At 39.5% G+C, this 23526-nt stretch overlaps 2 pseudogenes; one reads left to right on the top strand and one right to left on the bottom strand.

Annotated features, from left to right (window-relative positions):
- The first annotated feature begins 1271 nt into the window (after positions 1–1271).
- On the top strand, positions 1272–1647 carry LOC131900115 (uncharacterized protein C9orf85 homolog; annotated as a pseudogene).
- Positions 1648–3309: 1662 nt separating this feature from the next.
- Positions 3310–3816, bottom strand: LOC131900114 (uncharacterized protein C9orf85 homolog; annotated as a pseudogene).
- Between the last annotated feature and the right edge of the window lie 19710 nt (positions 3817–23526).

Here is a 23526-nt window from a genome sequence, read left to right as displayed (position 1 = left end):
TTAGGAAGGTTGAGAAGCACTGCCTTAGATGTTGATTAAGTTCTCCATCTGAACTGAAGGCAGTCAATGCATGATGTGAAATAATCATGGAGAAAGAAGCCATTTAATTCCTGATTTCTATTTCCAACACAAGAGCCATTCTTTCCATATTTCAAAAGAATTTCAAAGGCATCATCTGCAGGCATTAGGCTCCAAAGTCATTTACCTATGCAACAACATCTCCAGGTAACACCCCATCTTGTTTTCAGAATTTTGAAACGCAATAGACAACTGGAATCTGCTGTTTCTGAGCAGTCCTTGACTAGGACAGGCTCTTTCATGAGGAGAGCAAGTGTTCAGGTTTCACCAGGTGAGAGCCTTTGTAAACAGCCCTTCCCATTGCCTACCCATGCAAGAAGAGGTGATATTTGGTTATCTTCTGTTGCATAATAAACCACTCTAAGCATGGAGGCTGAAAACATCAACAGTTTGTTATAGTTCCTGTCATGATAGTGTTTTTTGCCTGGGTGTTTTGTTTTGTTTTGTTTTTGCTTTAGGTGATATCAGTTGAGGTTGTGGGATGGTCAAAATATCAAAACCACTTTTTAAACATAACCAGAAGGTGATAGAGACTGCTGGCTATAAACTCAGCTGAAGCTGACATCAGGGAGATTCATTTCCCCCATGTGTGCCCCTGAACAACTGCTTACTTAGGTTCCAAAAATGAACATTCCAAGAGGCAAGTAAAAGCTTGGAATGCAACATTACTTCTGCCTCATTTTGTTGCTCTCAAACAAACACTAGACCAATCCAAATGCCAGGAAAAGGGAAATAAATTTCTTTTCTGGGTGAAATGGAAGCAAAACTACATTCAAAGGACATGCAAAGTGGGAGAATTGTTGCTGTTGCCCTTGAAACACGTTCCATCTACCACAGGCAATAGTAGGAAGCACTTTATCTGCCAGTGCCCTAGAAAGACCGCCACGATTCACTTCAAATTTCTGCCTTTTCTCTCCACCCCAAAGTTGTCGAGCTTTCCTCCCTCCTACACATGTGTGTTCTGTTGAGGATTATTGAACGGCACATTATTTATTTTATGTAAAAGTCTCTGTAATGGAAGGAAAGGAGCCTAGTTGGCTGAGGTAATAATAACATTCTTAGAAACCTTAGCCCATGCCAGACATTTTGCATAGATTGCTCATATTCTCCTTGGAAACAAATCCTGTAAGAAAGGCATCATAGTTCCTCTTCCCTGTAACATAAAGGCTATGCTGACATAAGGAGATTTGGTAATGGGTTCCCAGCATGGCATTGTGGCTCAGCCCAGGTCTGAGAAGCACCAAAATACATTTACCTTCAAAAATGACAAGTTCGATAAGAGAGTTCAGACCAAGAAAATTAATGCAAAATTTCATGATGGAGTTAGGTCAGCACTGAAAACAAGTTCTTGAATGGTGTGTAAAATACAGCAATTACAAACCACTGTCAAAGCCTAAGAAGTGTGTTAAATGTTCACAAAAGACAGTGAAAGGACTCTTTCATATAATGTGTAAACCACGTGCCTGTGAACTTGAAGTCTGTGCAAAATGTGGAAAGAAAGAAGTTGTCATTATTCCCTTCAATGAAGAACCAGAAACTTCAGCAAATTCTGAAAATCAAGGTACTTGAAATATTTTCTTTTAGGTTTTTGTTGTGTTTTATTTATTTTTGGTGATTTTTCTCACGTAGGATATATTAGTATTTTGTTTATATACAAAATTCAACATAAAATATGGAGAAAGTACAAAGATATTCACTACTCTCCTGATCGTATATACCTGAAGGTGAACTGATAAAATGGCCAGAAGCCTATAAAACTCTAAACCAGGGAAATGCAGGGCTTTGTGTAAAGAGTAGAGCATTCTTTGTCAATGCAGCTTTGAATCTCTGGTCTCACATTTACATGCTACATAGTATGCTACAAATACGTAACTTATCTAAGCCTGTCACAGTTTGGGTACTATAAAAGGATATAAAATCAAATGTTCTCTTTGTAATTTTTCTATTCCTGTTCTTTAGTTCAGGTAGCATGTATTTATACTTTCTTTTTTTTTTTAGTATTTATACTTTCTATTGACATTGTCATCATCATCATCATCATCATCATCATCATCATCATCATCCTCATCATCTTCATGTTGTAATCTGGGCAGCACGGCCAGTAAGTATAAAATAACTAGTCCTTGAATTCTGAAAATGTATCTAATAGATGAAAATGGTGAGAGAGAGAATCCTCTTACTCTCTTCCACTAGGTCCTTGACAACAGGAAAATTACTCACTTATAAATCTGAGATTGATATTTGAAACTTAGATTATGGTACCTTTCTTTTTTTTGGAGTTTCACATTTATTTCAATGGTTCAGCAAATAGATACACACATATATGCATCTACATACATGTCATATATACATACATGAAGATTGACAGAAAACATGGTAAAACAGTAAAATTGGGAACCTAGGTACAGAGTGTGGAAAAGTGCATTGCACCGCCTAGCTGCTTTTAAACACAGGACACAGATTTCAATAATCACATGAAGCTAGCCTACACTGTCTACAAGTAGAAACACTGGCAAAGAAAAATTCAGAACAATGGAATTCTGGGAAGGATAGGCTTATGAGGGAGAACCTCACAGGAGCGTCTGATACTGCAAGTATCTCTACTTGAGTATAAATGTTGGATTTTTTTTCTAGGTATTAATGATATAGTCCACACATTTTTTTTCTGAGTATATATTCCCAAACTGGGGTGGGGAAGGCAAAAACAATGGGATGGAGTATATAAAAATACGTTTGAAGGAAAATCACTATACATGATTTATATTTGTATGTGTGTGTGTGTGTGTGTGTGTGTGTGTGTGTGTGTGTGTGTTTGTGTCTGTCTGTCAGTCAGTCTGTCTGTCTGTCTGTGTGTGTGTGTGTGTGTGTGTGTAAATAAACTTGTTTTGTAAGATGTAAGGGGGCTTTTGCTAAGAAAGTCACACCTGAGGTCAGTCTATAGAAATGTACTTGCAGTGAGAATCATCTTAGTTTTCCATGAGATAGTTCTGATATAATCACCAATTCTCAACATGGGATAGTTTGACATTAGGTAATATGTTTTTTCTAAACAATTTCTAAATCTTATACAACATGTCACAGTAAGTATTTTCACACATATTCTGTATATGCAGCTTAAATTTTACCACAAAACCCTGAAGGTTTGTTGTTCTAATGTTACAGATAATATCTGCTGCTCATGAGCCCGTTCCGCTTCTTTTGAACAGCCTTTCTGACTCCCTCATGAGGATGTCAGCGTGTCTGTGGAGCCCTCTGATGCTGACTGCTGTCAGGCCACCTGAATGTCTCCATCTCGTCACGTGAGTCAGTCTCAGCATCCAAATCCTTATCACTGTCTTCCTGCCTCTTGCACCTTCCCCTATGGTTAGAACCTTCATTTTCAGAATTTGCTGAAGTTTCTGGTTCTTCATTGAAGGGAATAATGACAACTTCATTCTTTCCACATTTTGCACAGACTTCAAGTTCACAGGCACGTGGTCTACACATTATATGAAAGAGTCCTTTACTGTCTTTTGTGAACATTTAACACACTTCTTAGGCTTTGACAGTGGTTTGTAATTGCTGTATTTTACACACCATTCAAGAACTTGTTTTCAGTGCTGACCTAACTCCATCATGAAATTTTGCATTAATTTTCTTGGTCTGAACTCTCTTATCGATCTTGTCATTTTTGAAGGTGAATGTATTTTGGTGCCTCTCAGACCTGAGCTGAGCCACATTGCCGTGCTGGGAACCCATTACCAAATCTACTCATGTCAGCACAGTCTTTATGTTACAGGAAAGAGGTTACAAACAGGTTTCAAAAATAGTTAATATTCTTTTTCACATTTTAAAATTACTTGTATGTGTCTATCTGTCTGTCTGTCTGAGCATGTGCATGTATGTGTGGAACTTTTAAGTGACATGGTGAACATTTGGAGGTTAGAGTACAACTTGCAAGGGTCAGTTCTCTCTCTGTACAGTGTGGGTTCTAGGGATGGAATTCAGGCCATCAGACTTAACAGCAAGTTCCTTTACCTGATGAGCTATCTTTTCAGTTCAAAAACAGGTAATATTTTTTAATTTATAAAGGCTCTTACAAATCAAGAGTGTGCTGGAGCGATGGTTCAGTGAGGAAAAGCACTTGCTGTGAAGTCTGATGGCCTGGATTTGATCCCTAGAACTCACATGAAGGTAAGAACCTATGCAAAGTTGCCGTTGCCCTCTAAGTCATTCACCCACATACCCCCCTCTCTCTCTCTCTCTCTCTCTCTCTCTCTCTCTCTCTCTCTCTCTCTCTCTCATACACACACACACACACACACACACACACACACACACACACACACGATTTAAATAAAATGTACTGGACCTTTTGATAAATGAACAGTATGTGCATAGAAACAAGGGTTATTACAATAAATGCAAGAAATAATCAAAAAAAATTTAAATCAAGTGATTTTTGGAAGAAAGGGGAAATATAGAAACACTTTCTAAGGTCCACATGTCTGTATTATGTGCATTTTTATAGGAAGTATGTGCTTGTGGCACATGTGAGCGAGTTCTGAAAACCACTAGGAATCTTAGGAATAGTTTCTTTACTGAACAGACTTCTAGAATGTGCTTTCTTTTTTTGAGACAGGGTTTCTCTGTGTAGTTTTGGTGCCTGTCCTGGATCTTGCTCTGCAGACCAGCCTGGCCTCGAACTCACAGAGATCCACCTGGCTCTGCCTCCCGATTGCTGGGATTATAGGCGTGCACCACCGCTGCCCGGCTAGAATGTGCTTTTTAACTTCATAATTATCCTTTCCACCTTCCCTCTTGTCCTCTTTTATTTGAAATGTTATTTCATTTCTGGCTCTGACCAATGCTTTTTTTTCACCAATAAATAATAACAATATTTACAAATATATGGTAAACATGGAGTTTGAAGTTAGATTTTGGAGTTCTCATCTAAACCTCAAATATATAATTTGGAACCCCCCATCAGGACCATGGGGCTATAGACATTCTTGCTCACCTAACTTTTTTGCCCTAATGGGAATGCAAGAAAACTGGGTTGAATTCTCCTAGTTCTGAGGGACCAGGAAAGTTTAATGGAACTGCCTCAGACTTTTTAGGACCAAGATATAAAATGAAGCCACCTTTATCCTGCTTTATATAGTGTATTAGTCACTTTTTTATTTATGTGATAAAACAGCAAAACCAATGTAACTTATAGAAGAAAGGGTTTATTTGAACTTACGGTTCCAGAATGGTGAGTCCATCTCCATCATGGTGTGGAAGTGTAGCAACAGGCACGCATAGTGAATAGAATAGCTGAGGGCTCACATCTCAAGCCCCAAACAGGAAACAGTAAAAGCAAAATGGGAATGGTGTGTGGCTTTGAAATCTCAAAGTCCTCCCCCAGTGGCACTTCCTCCAGCAAGGCCACACACACTTCCTAAACCTACTCAAACCGTGACACCAACTGGGGGACCAAGTATTCAAACATCTGTTCCTATAGAAAACATTCTTATTCAAATTACCACACGCACATTGAGATGATATATATATATATATAAAGATGATATATAGAATTCATTTTTTAAAATTTTTATTTTGCAATACAATTCAGTTCTACATATCAGCCACGGATTCCCTCGTTCTCCCCCCTCCCGCCCCCCCTCACCTTCCCCCCAGCCTGCCCCCCATTCCCATCTCGTCCAGGGCAAAGCCTTCCTCGCAGACTGAGATCAACCTGGTAGACTCAGTCCAGGTAGGTCCAGTCCCCTCCTCCCAGGCCGAGCCAAGCGACCCTGCATAGGCCCCAGGTTTCAAACAGCCGACTCATGCAATGAGCACAGGACCCGGTCCCACTGCCTGGATGCCTCCCAAACAGATCAAGCCAATCAACTGTCTCACCCATTCAGAGGGCCTGATCCAGTTGGTGACCCCTCAGCCATTGGTTCATAGTTCATGTGTTTCCGTTCGTTTGGGTATTTGTCCCTGTGCTTTATCCAACCTTGGTCTCAACAATTCTCCCTCATATAAACCCTCCTCATTCTCGCTAATTGGACTCCCAGAGATCCACCCGGGGCCTAGTCATGGATCTCTGCATCCAGATCCCTCAGTAGTTGGATGAGGTTTCTAGCTCGACAATTAGGGTGTCTGGCCATCCCATCACCAGAGTAGGTCAGTTCGGGCTGTCTCTCGACCATTGCCAGCAGTCTGTTGTGGGGTGGGGGTATCTTTGTGGATTTCTGTGGGCCTCTCTAGCACTTTGCTTCTTCCTATTCTCATGTACCCAAGGAATGCTCAACCACACCACAAGAGCACTTGTTCAGCTATGTTCATATCAGCATTGTTTGTAATAGCCAGAACATGGAAACAACCTAGATGCCCTTCAACTGAAGAATGGATAAACAAAATGTGGTACATATACACAATGGAATACTACTCAGCAGAGAAAAAACAATGACATCATGAGGTTTGCAGACAAATGGATGGATCTAGAAAAAATCATCCTGAGTGAGGTAACCCAGACTCAGAAAGACAAACAAGGTATGTACTCACTCATAGCAGGATACTAGATGTGGAACAAGGATGACTGGACTGCTACTCACATCACCAGGGAGGCTACCTGGAAAACAGGACCCTAAGAAAGACATGGGGATCGCCCAATGACAGAGAAATGGAATGAGATCTACATGAACAGCCTGGACATGAGTGGGGGTAGTGAAGGGCGAGGGTCGAGGGAAAGAGAGCTTGGGTGAGCGGGAGATCCCAGCTGGATCAACAACAGAGAGGGAGAACAAGGAATAGGAGACCATGGTAAATGAAGACCACATGATATATAGAATTCTTGTGAGGCTGTGGTATCCCAGATATTCAGACAAGAGGAACATTATAGGGTAAAAAGGTATATGGGAGACAGCATGGGACACATCAAGGTAATAACATAACTGTTACATACAATATCCCTATAAAATCTTTGTTTCCTACCAGAGAAAATACATTTCTCATCTAGGTGCCACTCCCATAAAAATGGTTGGAAGCATAATCCCCATATTCAAACCCTCAAGTGAGTGTTGTCTTCTCTGGAGTATTGTTTTATTAGGTAGATAAAGGTGGTAACTGGGTAGATTTTTCACCTCCCTCATTTAAGGATAGCTACTTGTCCTCACAGGCCTAGCTGTTTACAGACCAATCATTCTTACCAAACATAACCACCTATGATTCAATGCTGCAATCCAATCCTCCACCCCTGGGAATTTAAACTCCAGTCTAAATTGATTTAGTGCATGCTGACCTGATTTAGCAAACCCTAAGGTATCTGGATTTACCATCAATTGACAAGATTAGATTTTCCACAACCAAAAGAAAGTGGCTCTATATGTATTCTAAAATGAACTATGTGAAAACGGAAAGATTTGTTTATTAGCTGAGTTTAATATCCTGAAAATCTTTACCCAGCAAAACTAATAAAAGCTATTCTTAAAAGATTGTGAAACAGTATATACAGTGTTGTCCTAAATACTTTGACACATGTTTAGAAAAAATGTAAGATATAAGTATAAATGTATGTATCTAGAAAAACATAAGAAGGATATCTTCTTAATTTTATTTCTTGGTGGCTCACAATGTATAATAAATTACGCTAACAGCTTACTCATTCAAAAATAATTATTGACCATTTTTATATGTTAGACACTGAAAATTCAATTCTATGGCTTCAACATACAACTTATTTCTATTAAATCCCACATATGTATAGAATACCACCTCCTCCAAATAGTCATTTGAGAAAGATATGGATAACTGGTTGTCTATGAGCTGCTCACATAGACCTTACTCAAAAATTCAAGACCAAATGGGGTCTGACTCCTAAACACTCATCACCGTCCTTAGGAGGCCTCCTTAGGAGGCCATGGGAGAGAATAAGAAGAGGCTAAGCTCATAAGGCAGAGACAGCTGGGGTAGAATTCCTACTCAATCAATTTCATGGAGCCTTCCTTACAAAGTATGCTTAGGAAGGTGATAGGGATTAAAAAGATTCTGATATCTCCTTATAGGATGTCTGAGTATTTAAGGAAAAACTGTGGCTAACCAAGGTTCTGACCAATACTTATCAAACAGCAAAGCTTTCTTCTTAACCCCTTTGCCCTGTGACAGAGGAGGTATTATAATAGTGCAATTGCCAAAATATATGATTAAAAAAACATCTGGAACTACTGAAAGAACAGACAACACATATTCATCTTATGTAGGAAATACAGTGCATTCGCGTTTATATTTTGCTAAGTCATATTAAATTGCTGGTATTTAACAATATTTTACACATCACTGCAATGTCACAGAAATCTAATAAATGCTAACTTAGAACGGGATGAATGATAATTTTCATTGTTTCCTATTGACATGGAATTTTTACTCTTCACCTTTTGGACTTCAACATAGGCAGGCTAGCACATAATGTGGACATCTTGGCTACGTTTCAAAAGGACTTATTTTAATTTGAATTGAATGTATGTGTGTGTGCCTATGTGTGGGTATGTGCATGTGAGGGTAGGTGCTCTCAGAGGTGGGGGTCATTAGATCCCCTGGAACTGGGGCTAACACACAAGCCTCCTGATATGAGTGCTGGCAACTGAACTAGGGTCTTCCACAAGAGCAGTAGATACTGGGCCATCTCTCTAGCCCCCTCTGCTGTCTTTTGAGTGTCAGGAGGACTGTGGAAGCACAAAGCACACTGATGAAACAGGGCTGGTAGCACAGCCCTGTAATCCCAACCACTCAGGAGGCTAAGGGGGAAGAATGACAAGTTCTAGGCCTGTCTGCGTTACATAGTAAGTTCAGTGCCAGCCTATTCAACTTGAAGGATCCTAAAGTTAGCATTAAGATAGTTACTTGGTACAAAGCCCCGGGATAGCACTTAGTATAGGATTTTGGATGAATTATTTCCTTGTTTATAGCCTGTACTAACCACTGAGATGCACTAGCTGTCCTACAGTACTGTGGAGACCTATGAGATGCCAGCTGAGATCTATTAAGGCCAAAAGGTTATTTTAAAATAATTTGCAGAAATAACAGAAGACTACATAGTAGGCACCCAAATAACAATTATTTGTGAAATCTCAAACTACTGGCAAAGGGGCCATCAAAATGGCACATCAGGTAAGGGTACTTGCCACCAAGCTTGATGACCTGAGTTCTATCCAGGAAACCACTTAGTGGAGAGACTGAACTCACACAAGTTGTCCTCTGACTTCCCTTATGCATGCTGTCATACACACATGTGCATGTGTGTGCGTACATGTGCATACACACACACAGAGAGAAACATACACACACACACAGAGAAACATACACACGCACACACACACACACACACACACACACACACACACACACACACAAATAAGATGTAAAATAAAAACAAAACTTGGTGAGATGCAAATGATACCCGGCTATCCATGGATTCTGATATCTACAGAACCAAGGAAATACACACAACTGGCAGCTGCCACATGCTTTGGCCTATGTGCTTTCTCCTTTAATGCTTTTCTATTGTAATTCTTTTTATGGGGAGCCCTATATTTTGTTAATCAAATCCCACATTATATATGTAGTAGAGTCCCACATTCACACATGGCCTTGGTGTTTTTCTGTACTATTTCCACTCCAGAGAACTCATTGCTCTCTGCTCTGGACTGTAGAAGGATGAAGAAAGGAGACTGAGCACTAGCATGCAGGTATTAATTCACTGATCTCTGCTCTTGATTCCAAGTGTAATGGGACAAACTGCCTCAACTCCCTGCCACCTGGATTTCCCCACGATGATGTAACCTCAAATAGTGAACCAAATAAACCCTCTCTCCCTTAATTTTCTGTTGTCAAAGTGTTTTATCACAGCAATGGGAGATGAAACTAAGACAGCATTCCAGGGGGAGGCCTGGCCAGCTTGAGAACTGAAATTAGACTGATGGGGCTGTAGACTGCAGAAAAAACTCACAGGTCTCAGGTGAGCTCACCATTCAAAAACACAATCCCATGACTCAAATACCAAGACAACACAATTGGAAGTCAAATTAGACAATTGTATTTAAGTCTTGATATTCTTCACTCAGCTCTACACCGTAAATCAGCTCTAATTAAGTGAAAAATCTAACAGCAAGAGAATAAAGTATGGGTCCAACACACCATTGGGAGTTCATATCTTTGTTTATCTCCTCTAACTGAAATTACAGGTTGAACTATCTTAAAAATCGTGGACTACGTTGTTGTCCCTCATCCAGCTTCCCTGGGTTAATAATAGGTTTGGAGATGAAAAATTCTGTGAGTGTGAGAGCTGCTTATTTCTACAGCAGTCCACAAGTATACTCTTTTGAGGTTTCTCCCTCTCCCTTTTTCTCCTCTCCACTTACTTCCCTGAAGCAGTTCCGTATCTTTGTTTCTTGGTTGCTATTTTTTCAAGGTTTCTCTTATTTTCTTTTGTTGTTGTTGTTTTGTTTTTTGTTTTGTTTTTCGAGACAGGGTTTCTCTGTGTAGTTTTAGTGCCTGTCCTGGATTTCACTCTGTAGACCAGGCTGGCCTCAACTCACAGAGATCAGCCTGGTTCTGCCTCCCAAGTACTGGGATTAAAGGTGTGTACTACCACCGCCTGGCGGTTTTTCTTATTTTCTACTTCAAGTTTTTGTAAAGGAAATTAAGACAATAATTTAAGTAGACGTTGTGGTTCTATGTAACACACTGTTGATATCAATCTTTCCTGACTCAGGAGTGGACCCATATAGTAAATGTCGAGATACATTACAATGGTATACTAGAGCATCTGGCAAATGACACATAGAATTCTAGAGATGCAGGTTAAGGACTAAAAACAATCCAAAATATAAAATATCCCCTGATAAAAAGAAGCGTTTGAATTCTCTCGTTTTTCCAAGCTGGCTTTGCAAACATCTCAGAACAGTCAGAGACATCACATACAGACATTAAGCTGCAGATCTACCACCTGTCTCTTCCTATGACTCATAACACAAACATAGACCCTCCATGTGGCCTCTTTCCTAGCACTTTAAAATATAACCCGCAGCTGTGGCTTCCCTTCTGCTTGGCCTCTGTTGATGAGAGGCCCTTTCTTCATGCAGTGGCACAGAATCTCAGTAGTCTCACATGCTTTTTCAATCCTGAGCAGGTGCTTTTGTCTACCTCTATTAAGTACAGTCTACAATACAATTTATCCTAGACCCTTACAAAATGGATGGGGTCAGGGACAGCAAGCTGCCATTAGAAAGCCCGAGGTCTCAGCCACCCATACCTGTGAATTTAATAGTCAGTGGTCTCTCTCAGGCTTCTATTGTTTATTTTTGTTCACTGGCATTAATGGTATTTCTTAGTAAGAATCGGAGCCGTGTTTTTCTTTCATACATGCTGTCTTTAGAAAAACTATAACACATAAAAAATGAAGACCTCTACCTCCTAGCTTTGTAAAACAGCAAAAGACCTAACATAAAATTAAAAAAAAATCAGTCTGGCAAGGGAAAAAGGCTTTCTGGAGGAAGAATATTAAGTTTTCCTCACTGCCTTTGATCATCTAACTGAGGAGCTGACAAAATTCTTTTATGAACTGGCCCTTTGTGGGGGCCTTATACAGTCTCTGCCCTATCTATTCAACTTTGTAGCTGTAGTGAAAGGGCAAGGAGTTGGAATGCATATAAAAAAAGTGTGAAAATATTTCAATGGAACTTCACTGCCAGAGAGAGAGAGAGAGAGAGAGAGAGAGAGAGAGAGCGAGCGAGCATGTGGTGATTTGGCCCACAGTACTTAAGACAAAGCTTTAGTCTAGTCGAGGGTACAATCCCCACAAAATATGGAATCATGAGGAATGGAAGTGAGTTTGATGCTCATAAACTTGCATATCCTAATAAATATTGGTTAAGTTATGAGGTTTTTCATCTTCAATTCAGTGCCCCTCATTTGCCGACTCATATTTAATATGGCTTTTTACCATTGGTATTACTCAAAACTTCTCAATGAAGTGGATGCTAATTTTCCATACTGACATATAATTCTTTACAATACCTCTTGGAAGTTGGAATCATAAACTCTTTGCAAGAGTGAAAGGGTTCAGGACACTAAAATGTAACAGAAAAAATGAACTTAAAGTTTTCATTTTTTAATGTTTGGAAGGGTTCCTATAACTCTTTGGATAGTGACAGCACTTCCAAAATTTTATAGACCAACTGTCTACTTCTGCTGAGTCTACAAAATGCAAACATTTATAACCTTGAGGTTGGCTTTCTAGTTGGCAGTAAATTTTGCTCCTGTAGTTCATTATCAATGTCAGGATAGAATCTTGAACTTTGAGTGTCAGATCAAACAAAACCGATAGAAAACATTGATAATGTTTTATTCCAGTTCCTTTGAGATTAACTTAGTTATGTTACTATAATTTACTCTCAAGTTAGGGAATCCTCCCTTTGTCTTTATGTTAATTGCTGACACACACATGTGCATAGAGTGTGAGTTTTACTTGTTTGCATTTCCTTTTTCGTCAAAGACAGGTCACAATTTGCTCTAACAACAGTGCAGAGGGAACTTTTCTCTCTACATGACATCTTCTTAACCAGATCTTTTCTCCTAGAATAGCCACTGATTAGATGGCTAGATGGGCACATCTAGCCCATCTTTGATCACCCTGACCCCACTTTTCAGAGATGGGCATAGACTCTGGGGTTTTCATATACTATGAAAACTCACGAAGGGGGACCTTCAGCTCTCCTTATGTCTTGTCCATGAAAGAATCTGGGAAGACATTGCACCTAGTGACTGGTCCTGTTTATGCCAGTGACTCCACTGAGCATTGGAGTCAATCACCCTAAATACACAGGACTTTACGACAAAGTTCCAACTACTGTCTCTCTACCAGGCTTCCTCTGACAACCCAGTTGTTGTTGTTTTGGCTTTTGTACAGACCTGCTTTTATCCAAAAGAATACTGTGAAGTATAGTGCCCCTCTACGGCCAGCTTCTCTCCCAGGTACCCTTCCCTCCGAGGCCAGACATCCAGTGTATTTAAATAGGCTTGGGTCATTTTACAGCTCATTTCCCTCTTCTTGTATCTTGCTCAAGTTCTGCCTCCTCATGACTCATACTTATGCCATCAATTTCTCAGTTTTCATCCAAAAATATCTTCCTGTGTTTTCTCTGGGACTTCTGACGTCTGTTTTTATCCCTAGGCTCCTAATGAATGTCCTGGACATAGCTGAGATTTTTCTCAATAAATTCAAGTGCCTTTCATCAGTGCCACTACAAGAATCTTGCTGGTTCTTAGCTGGAGAAGCAGGACAGAAATTCTGCATGCAGTATTTATTTTTCATCTTTAGTCCTACAGTTGGATAGTGATCAGTTGCTAGTAGATTTCTATTAGTTAATTATCAGCTTATATCGTTATTTCTAAACAACTTGGGGAGGGGGTTACTATGGTTCTTAAGAATTTATTTTTTCATTGCTATCGGTCTTCTTTTTAAAAAGTAATAAATGATGGCAAATATACGACCAGTTTCCTTAAGCTGTTTAGAATATGGTCAGTTGGTAGAGTGCTTGCTGGACAAGCATGAGCAGCTGAGTTGAATCCCCGGAACCCACATTTTAAAGCTGAGCATGGTGGGATGCTCTCATAATCCCAGCCCCAAAGAGGTAAAGCAGAGACAGGCAGCTCCTTGGGGTCCCTGGCCAGCCAGACCAGTCCGCTTGATTTTGAGGACCAGTGAGAGACCCTGTTGCAAGGGAAAGATGGAAAGCACTCAAAGAATGACACCCAAGATGAGGTTCCCCTCTGGTCTCCACACAGAAGGTGAACATGCATAATACATAAATATACACAAGCACACACACATAAACACTCACACATACATATAGAAAATGGTCACCAGAGACAGAGTTGGGGCAATTATCACTAAGCTTTCCAGGTAGATTTTTTAATTGCCATTCTCTGTTCTCCCCCAAGTCCTTCATAATGTGTTCCCTGTCATCCTGCATGCTATTTTTCTCCTGCATAGGCCCTTTCTCTCACAAGAAAGCAGGGCATTTTGACAAGACTGATTTAATGCAGCTGTTGTGCAACAGCTGCTCCAGATGTCAGTGCCGAATGTCAGAAGGCTGGTTTTTATTACTGAGCTATGTACATAGCAGCCATCCGTAACACTCACCCTATCCTTGACCCTTTCTTCCAGAGAACAGACCAGCTTTTCTCTTCACATTTTCCACTTTCAATGTCTGTGGTTAGTAAGTCGCTACTTTTCAAGGACTCTTTATCCAGGCAGCTAGCTTCACATTGGAAAATCTTACGTGAGGTTTCCCCCACCACTTGCATCTTGATGAGACCACGTGCACTGCTCCTGCATCTGATTTCCATAGTCTGGAGAAGTTGTACTTCTGGATCTCTTATTTCATTTTTGGAAGCAATGTGAATTTTTGAAAATATCTTTCAATACACTTTACATTCTCACCAAGGTATGGTGTAACTCTTTTAACATGTCACATATAATTTATCTGGAAACACACTATCATCTAGAGTGAATAGAACCAAAAATGAACTTGCAGTATACTGAGTGTGTTGCACATTATAAAACATAGGATTTTTATTTAAAAACTTTAGCCAGGCGGTGGTGGCACACTCCTTTAATCCCAGCACTCGGGAGGCAGAGTCAGGCGGATCTCTGTGAGTTCGAGGCCAGCCTGGTCTACAAAGTGAGTTCCAGGACAGGCTCCAAAGCTACACAGAGAAACCCTGTCTTGAAAAACAAAAAAAAAAAACAAAAAAAAAACTTTAATGACTTCTATAAGAGTAAGAGCTAGACAATAACAGGCCTGAGCTAATGGCCAAGCAGTTTAAATAATGTAAGAGTCTGTGTGTTTATTTTATAAGTGGGCTCTGGGACTGGCGGGACTTGGTGGCAGGAGCTGGAGAAAAATTCTCCAGCAACAAATGGCGCCCAACGTGGGGCAAGAGTTTCCACCTAAAACCTGAATAAAAAGATTCTAAAACGGAGCTAAAAACAGTTCCTAGTTGTCTCTTTCAAGTTAGCGGCAGCCTGCATGTTTGAGCTACTGCTGGCGGGTTCCTAGCGTGCGTGCTCGACCTGCCGCCATATGGCAGGAATGAGGCCTCTGCAAATGACACATTAAGCTGCATGGTGAATTTAGCCTTTGCTAGTACAAAACAAAAACAGAGGTTTCTGGGCTGCATGCTGCTTGGATAAAAATGTAGACCCACTATTTATGAGAGTTACGGCTCCCAGAGCTGGCGGAAAGCAGACTACCGCCATATTGGGAAACTGAAGTGGGCGGAGCCAGCAGCCACAGCGCCAGCTCCATTTCAGGCTTAGAAGGCTGCAGTTTAAAAGCAATAGGCTCACGCTAATATAAAAAAATAAGCCACGTAAAGATGGCTACCACACAAAGAATCTGGATTATGTTCTCTTTGATATTCGTAACTGCAGAAAAACATTTGATTGTAAAAGCTGTTGAGTTATGCCAAAATGTATATTTTAAAGGTACCTTGACTTCAAAATTTGGATATAAGGATATGTTGCTTTGGAAAAGAGTCTCTGCTTTTGTTTCCACAGAAAGCCAGAGACTATGGATTTGTTCCAGATTAAGATACATCAGGTTTGACCAGCCAAGACCCCCTGAAAGGTCTCCAATGACACCATGGCCCAGATGACTCAACATCCAGAATGGTTCCAAGGCAACTGGCTCAGACGATACAGCCTCATGGACTACTCCATGATCCTAAAATTTTCTTCATGTCCCCATAAGATACAGCGCCCCCCTCCAGCAGGAAGTAGTAAGAGAAGCTACGCCCAAATTCCCAAATATACCAAGCTGGCTTTAGAGATGGAATTGGCTCACTCCCCCTCTAAACCCAGACATATTGCTCAAAAAAAAAAAATGGTTAAGAGATTCTCATGTCCCAAATCAGAAGAGCCCTCTGGTGTGGGACAGACAAAAACCAATATTTTTATTTAAAGCAGGTTGATTATAAATACAATCTCTTTCTAAAGAAAAAAAGGGGATAGTTTAGATATGATAGGATGAAAGGGTAGATTAATGAACCTACTTTTAAAGAGTAACAACTTGTTTAAAATGTTTTACATCGCTATAGGTTTTAGTTTATTGATACAAGTTTAAACTTAATTTTGTTATACTGTATATATATTTCTATTCTTGTTTGAGGTATTATATTTATGTAACTCATTTAAAATTGTAATGGATAATTAAAAAATAGATTAATAGTTAGTCATCTATGATAATATTTGTAGCCATGTTAATTAAGTCTTCTAGGTATACATAATTATATTTCAGATAGATAGGTAGTCTTCAAACACTTCAAAGACCTACAGAATATGGCATTTAAAATGTTTTAAAAGTTTAGACTTTTTGGACAGTGAGACATGTCTGCTCCTGACAGCACCGATTTACTTCAGAGAGGAGGATGGGCATCGAAGACACTCCATATGGAGTTTATCTTCACCTTGACAAAAATAGCCATTTGGGCAAGAAACTGTTCTTGCCTGGACTGCTTGATCAACTGGACATGCAGGACCCATAGAAAGGTGACCACTGAACTTTGCTTGACAAAATGGTCCTTCAGGTTCCTGCTTTGCAGAGAAAACTGCCAGACATTCTACAAGACACAGAAAAAAATGAATAAGAGACTCTAGGCCTGTGGGCTGAAGACAGATGCCCCAACTTTACAAAAAAACTTTGCATGACTGTCCAGGCTCAGCTGTCTCTGTCTACCCTGCAAGACTCCCAAAAGTTGCTTGCATCCTTCTCCCATTTCTCAGGCAATGTTATATCCTTCTGAGGTCTTTGATATGGTTAAAGACTAGATACTTACAATTTTCCTTAATTATAATAAAAGATAAGTTAGATATAAAACCTTAAACTTACAAATAGAAGATAGATAGGATCTCTTCTTTAATATTGTAACTATAATTCTTGCTTGATAATTGTTTTGTTATATGTAATTTTACTATGTTAAAATTAAAACCTTCCTTTTTAAGAAAAGAAAAGGGGAAGTGCTATGGGATGGTCTGTATGTCAAATGTGTTGCTGATTGGTCAATAAATAAATCACTGATTGGCCATTGGCTAGGCAGGAAGTATAGGCGGGACAAGGAAAAGAATTCTGGGAAGTGGAAGGCTGAGAGAGGGACACTGCCAGCCGCCATCAGGACAAGGAAGATGTAAGGTACCAGTAAGCCATGAGCCATGTGGCAAAGTAAAGATTAATAGAAATGGGCTAAATATAAGAGTAAGAGCTAGACAATAACAGGCCTGAGCTAATGGCCAAGCAGTTTAAATAATGTAAGAGTCTGTGTGTTTATTTTATAAGTGGGCTCTGGGACTGGCGGGACTTGGTGGCGGGAGCTGGAGAAAAATTCTCCAGCAACAGACTTCTGATGACAATATATCATCACATTTCAAATTCGTATTATACAAATAGCATCTTTCATTAAAGACAATTTAGGAAATCTAAAAACAAAAAAGGTTCAAATCTCTCATTCCTACTTCAAGTTTAAAACAGTAAATATCATTGTTATGTATGAATTACTAATATATAATGTAATAATACAAATACAATAATATATAACATAATTTATGTTTCACAGCTGGGCATAGTGGTGAATGCCTTTAATCCGAGTACTCAGGAGGCCAAGCCACCCGGATCGACAGAGCAAGTTCTAGGACAGCCAGGACTACCCAGAGAAACCTTGTCTTCAAAACAAAAACAAACAATAAACTTATGTTTTTCACTAATTTGGGGGTGTTTGTGTAGCTCTAAATAGATATTATTTTACAAAATAATGACAACTTGGTTGTGAAAAGCTTTCCCTACTTAGTATATCTTGAGCACATTATTTTATTTTTTATTATTTTATTTATTTATTTATTTTTATTTTTATTTTTTATTTATTTATTGTTTTGTTTTGTTTTTTTGAGACAGGGTTTCTCTGTGTAGTTTTGGTGCCTGTCCTGGATCTTGCTCTGTAGATCAGGCTGGCCTCGAACTCACAAAGATCTGCCTGGCTCTGCCTCCCGAGTGCTGGGATTAAAGGCATGCGCCACTACCGTTCGGCGAGCATATTGTTTTTAATTAATGAAAATGTCTTCATGGGACTTTAGATGCTGGGGTATTTCGTTGTTTTAAAGCACTTCACTGAAATAGATCTGTCCTGCGTTACATGGAGAGATTTTTTATCATTCTTGCTTTTTCACTATTTTTTTCTAATATTTCACTATCCCAGATTTCCAGTGTTATATTTATTACTACAGTTAATTTTTATGCACATATATTTTTGTTTAAAAATAGGATTCTTAAGGATAATTTTCTACAAGCACAATACCTGAATCATATAGTGTAAATATATTTGAATGTAGCATATCATGCCAATCTATCTTCCAGACAAAAATATTCAGCATTTTACATGCCTTTCACACAATATAAAAATGTCTTGCCAATATTTTGCCAAATCCTTCATGGTGCTGGGAGTCAATTATATTTCTCATCTTTGTCTGATAACCATGAAAAGTAATTTTATTTTCATTTATGCTTTTTAAGCTATTAACGTCATTGTACAGCTCTTTATTGATTTTTTTCTCTAAATGTTTTGTTCAAAGTGTAGTCCTTATCCAGGATGAGATGTTATGCAGCTGTAAAGAAAACTGCGAAGTAGTTGGAGAAAGTGACTGCTGCTATACAGCCGCGTGCTTTATGGACCATGTGCTTCTATGTGCATCTGCAATACTTGAAATGCAAGACTTGGCCCTCTAAGCACTAGGCTAGATTCACTTCTGGATGAGGATGAATTTTCAACAAATTGGAGTAAACATGTAGTCGGTCGTTTGGGCTGGAAAGCCATACGGTTCATCTAGTTCATCACATGACTGGTAGACTGAAACTGAGCTCTTAGACAGTGAATCAGAAAAGGTAGTATGAATTTCCCTAAATACTTCTCAGAATGGAGTTCCAATTGCCAAAGAGAGGATGTGATGGCATCTTTTGCTGATGTTGGGTGGGTAGTCATACAGGAAGAAGAGTGCTCAATAAGATTTGTGGCAGAGGTTAGGCCCAAGCCTTCCCTTGAGGAAGGCTTTCCTTGCTTTGAGAAGCTCACACAGGCATGTTTCCTCAACAAATTTGTTTCAGGAAGAAGCTTTTCTGAAAACAGTAACACTGGCAAACAAGGAAGACTCACAGAAAATCTCTACACTTGAAAATGAACTTGCTGCCCTCAAAGCTCAAATTGCCAAAATTATGACCCTACAGGAGCAACAGAGTCAGAGTACAAGCAACTTGGACTCTTCCACATTGATTACCTTAATAGCACCTCCTCCCTTATGACCCCTGCTTCCACCCCCACCTCTCCCTCTACTGGGGCTCCACCAAAGTGTGTTTCCTGTTTATCTGATTAAAAAGTGAAGAGAACAAAAACTCAAATATGCTAGAGATCTTAACGACAGTGTAAAGCCTCTATCAGCCAAGAGGTCAGAACAAAATGTAAAGCACAGGCCAGGGGATGCTACTGACCCTGCTGCCCTCATGGCAGAGGTTCCAAACAAAAGAAAAGAAAAGAAAAGAAAAGAAAAGAAAAGAAAAGAAAAGAAAAGAAAAGAAAAGAAAAGATTACTTATCAGTATCCAAGCAACACGTTATTAGAGCAAAATATCTGAGCTGGAAATACTTTGAGCAGGACTTACAGATGTTCTCACACTGTTTTGGAGCAGAGTTTACATAGGAAGCATATGATGTTCACTGGTGAATCTCAGCATTGCTTTCTGTTAGAGGGAAAGTGGGGGCCAAGAAGCCTGCTTACACCTCATTGCCACTCAATGCTAAAAAAGCAAATACACTTTTCAAGTAGTGACAGACCAAATTATTGAATTAAATAACTACTTAAGTAGAAGCCAGAATGTATCATCTATCTTTTCAGCTTAATAAATGGCCTGATAAAGATGACTTGTTGCTAAGTTAACACCACTTCCGGTAATGTCAGCATAATGGAGTTTAATTTTTTTCATATTGGCCAAAATATTCTTTATAATGAAACATTACTGAATAGTGGGATAAATTTCCTGTAAGTTATTTATCATTAGTCAGAATGATGAATTACATTATGCAATATAAAACTTAGGTTTAATGGTGCATATGTATGAATGTGTCATTATAAAACCCATTACTCTCTATGCTAACTTTAAAATCAATTTTTAAAATAGGATATTAGGGAGATAGTTCAGTCAGCAGAGTCCTTCCTGCAAGCTTGAGGACCTGAGGTCAATCACCCACCACCTACATAAATGAGCCAGATGTGATGGTGCACACTTTGAATCTCAGTTCTGGGGAGGTAGATTCAAACAGAAAAAAAATCTAGGGCTTGGAAGGACTTGTTTTAAACAATCATTTAATCGCTTAACAAATTTTCATGATTTTCTGTTTCTGATGTACTTAACTCTAGTTAATGTCAGATCCCTGGGGCTCACTGGCCAGGGAGCCTATCCTACTTGGCGAGCTCCAGGCCCGTGAGAAACCCTGTTTCAAAACACAAGGTTGAGAGTGACAGAGATTGACACCCCAAGCTGTCTTCAGGCCTCCACATGCATAAGCAGGCATGTTCACCTGCACACATGCATAAAGTTGTGCAAACACAAGAACATGAATACGCATGCAGGCATGCACATACAAAAAGAAGAAAATAAAGAAGTTAAATAAAATAACTCTTTTGCTCTTATGATCAACTTCCTAGTGGAGGTTGTAGGAAATCTTTATGCTTTAAATATATTAAGCTTCTGCCTTTACTATAGGATGCAAATGTTTTATTAGCGTGTGTCAGTTACACATGATTTTCAGGATGACATTTTCATACATGTGTATAACATATTTTAGTCATATTTTCCTACACTACTTTCCCTTGCTCCCTTCTCACTCCCATTATTCTCTTTCCTCTTCTTCACCAGACTCCTTCTACTTTCAGTGGGTCTCATTAGGAGTGTTTACCTGAGCATCGGAGACAGCTTGTTTACTGGAGGGTGGCCACCTTACCGGTAGCTACACCACTGAAAAGGAGTCTCTTCCTCCCTCATCACCCATCACTTGTATATAAATCCTCAAGCAGCCCTCTGTCTTCCACAACAGGGTGCTGACAGGCCCGCTATATTGTTTTAATTTAATTTATTTTTTCTTTGATAATTTCATGCATGTATATAACATACTCCAAACACTTTCACCCCCGTTATCTTTCCCCATACCCCTGTCACTCCCACATAACTAACCCCTTTGTCTTCCCAAAAAATCCTCAAAGTATTGCCATATCTTTTTGTTTTGCTTTGAGGGTGGACAACCACTAAGTTTAATTGGGTTTGCCCAAATAAACATGGGTGGGTTATTATTTACTAAAGCATACACAAATTGCTAGTGTCTGTACCACTGAAAAAAAATGACTCTGCCTTCCCTAGCAATCACTACCCTCCAACAGCTCCTCCAGGAGGGGTGGGACTCCATGAATACCTCTGTCATCCCTGATGGAATGTTCACAAAGCCCACCTTAGGCAGGCCTTAGGCAAGTAACTGCAACTGCTTAACTTCATGACTGTAACGGCCATTCCTGAAAGGCAGTATTCCACAGTACTCTCCCCTATTCCTCTGGCTCTTACATTCCTTTCTCTTCTTCTTTTTCATGTTCCCTATGACCTAGAAAGACTGATACAGATATCCCGTTCATGGCTTGGGATTCAACTGTCATCTACTCTTAATGTTTTGACCAGTTATGAATCCTTGTAGTAGCTTCCACACACTGCCAAAAGAAGCTTCTCTGAACAGAGCTAACAACAGCACTAATCTGTTGGGAACAGACGTAAATATTCAGAAAGGAATTTAACAAGCATATTGTGTTCAACTAGTAAAAAAACAGCAGAAGCTTCCCTTACTATGGCTTTTGACGTCATCAGCCACAGGCTTTTGACCAGATTTACAGTGTAAGATATGAATCTCTTCCTATGGAAATGGTCTCAGAGCCAAGGACACGGTTGTTTACATAACAGCAGACTTATCACTGTAGCACCAGTAGGCTTATCTTGCATGAGTAGCGGCGTTGTTAAACACAGGTGTCTGTAGCTGAATAAGGCTGTTGTTGACAAGTCTTCCCCAGAAGCCTGCATAGCTCTTCCTGGAACTTTGAGGACTAGGTTGAAAGGAAGACAATTCCTGCTCAGATCCACTGTCATTTCTCTATGTCTGACTAAGAAAGTGTCTTCAGTAAATATGGTCTCGCTGTGTATTTCTGGTAGGTAACCAATAGCAAAGGCAATTGTCTGTATGGTTTTAGGGGCCTCAGGGGCCTCCTTAAACCAACAACCTGTAGTAAGGCAGCCCACCTCTAGCACTAGAGCTCTCATTTAATAACCTAAGCCTTCTGAAAGCAGCATTATCAACCCACACTAGGTACTGCCATTGAAATTTTCTCTTTAATTTCGTTTTGTATTTGTTTATCAAGTATTAGGTTTCCCTATGGCTTTTTCATACAGCATTACTTTTGGTTAACTCTTCCTCTTCCTCACTGCCTCCCTCTTCTCTCTTTCCCACTTTAACCTTTCAACTCACAGTATTCGTCCTTCCATTTTGTATCACATACCTTCTCCTATCCTCTCTCACGGCCCCTTTCTAGTTTCCTGGACTCTATATGTACTCACTCCCACCTAGATTACCTATGTTCACATGTTTCTAAGCTAGGATTTCCATATCAACATGCAGTATTTGTCTTTCTGGCCCTGGATCACCTTAGTTAATATAATATTTTCCAGTTGTCTTTTTCTACCGATACCATGATTTCATTTTTCTTTATAGTTGAATAATATTCCATCATGTATATGTAACACATTTTCCTTATCCATTCATCAGTTGATGGTTATCTAGGCTGTAGTAAATAGAACAATGAACATGGGTGTGCAGGTATCTCTCCTGTAGGCTATAGAGGCCTTTGAGTATATGCCCAGGAGTAATGCAGCTGGGTCATATGAAAGTTTATTTTCAGTTTTGAGAAATCTCCACACTGATTTCCATAGTGGCTAAGATAGAAATGTTTTATTACTGGTTTTCATATGTTTTCAATGGTAGTTTAAGTAAAACTTAAACTCTTTTATTTCAGACTACAAAACAAATTCATTGGAAAATATTTAATGGCACACTGGCATGTATTTAGCAGCATTGTTATCAAGATGTTATATTTGTATAAGCTATGTATATTGTGCATTTATATAAGTTATAGTTGTATAGACTTTGTAGTACTTCAATAATCCCTATATGAAAGTGCAGCTAGGGGTTGGTGAGATGGCGCACTGATTGATGATAAGCCTGATGACTTGTACTCAGTCCCAGGACCCACATAGTGGAAAGAGAGAACTGGCTCCTGCAAGTTGTCCTATGA

The sequence above is a fragment of the Peromyscus eremicus genome, chromosome X, assembly GCF_949786415.1.
Source record: "Peromyscus eremicus chromosome X, PerEre_H2_v1, whole genome shotgun sequence".
Classification (NCBI taxonomy): domain Eukaryota; kingdom Metazoa; phylum Chordata; class Mammalia; order Rodentia; family Cricetidae; genus Peromyscus; species Peromyscus eremicus.
Note: the sequence above shows the minus strand (reverse complement) of the source record. Positions and strands in the feature narration are given on the sequence as shown.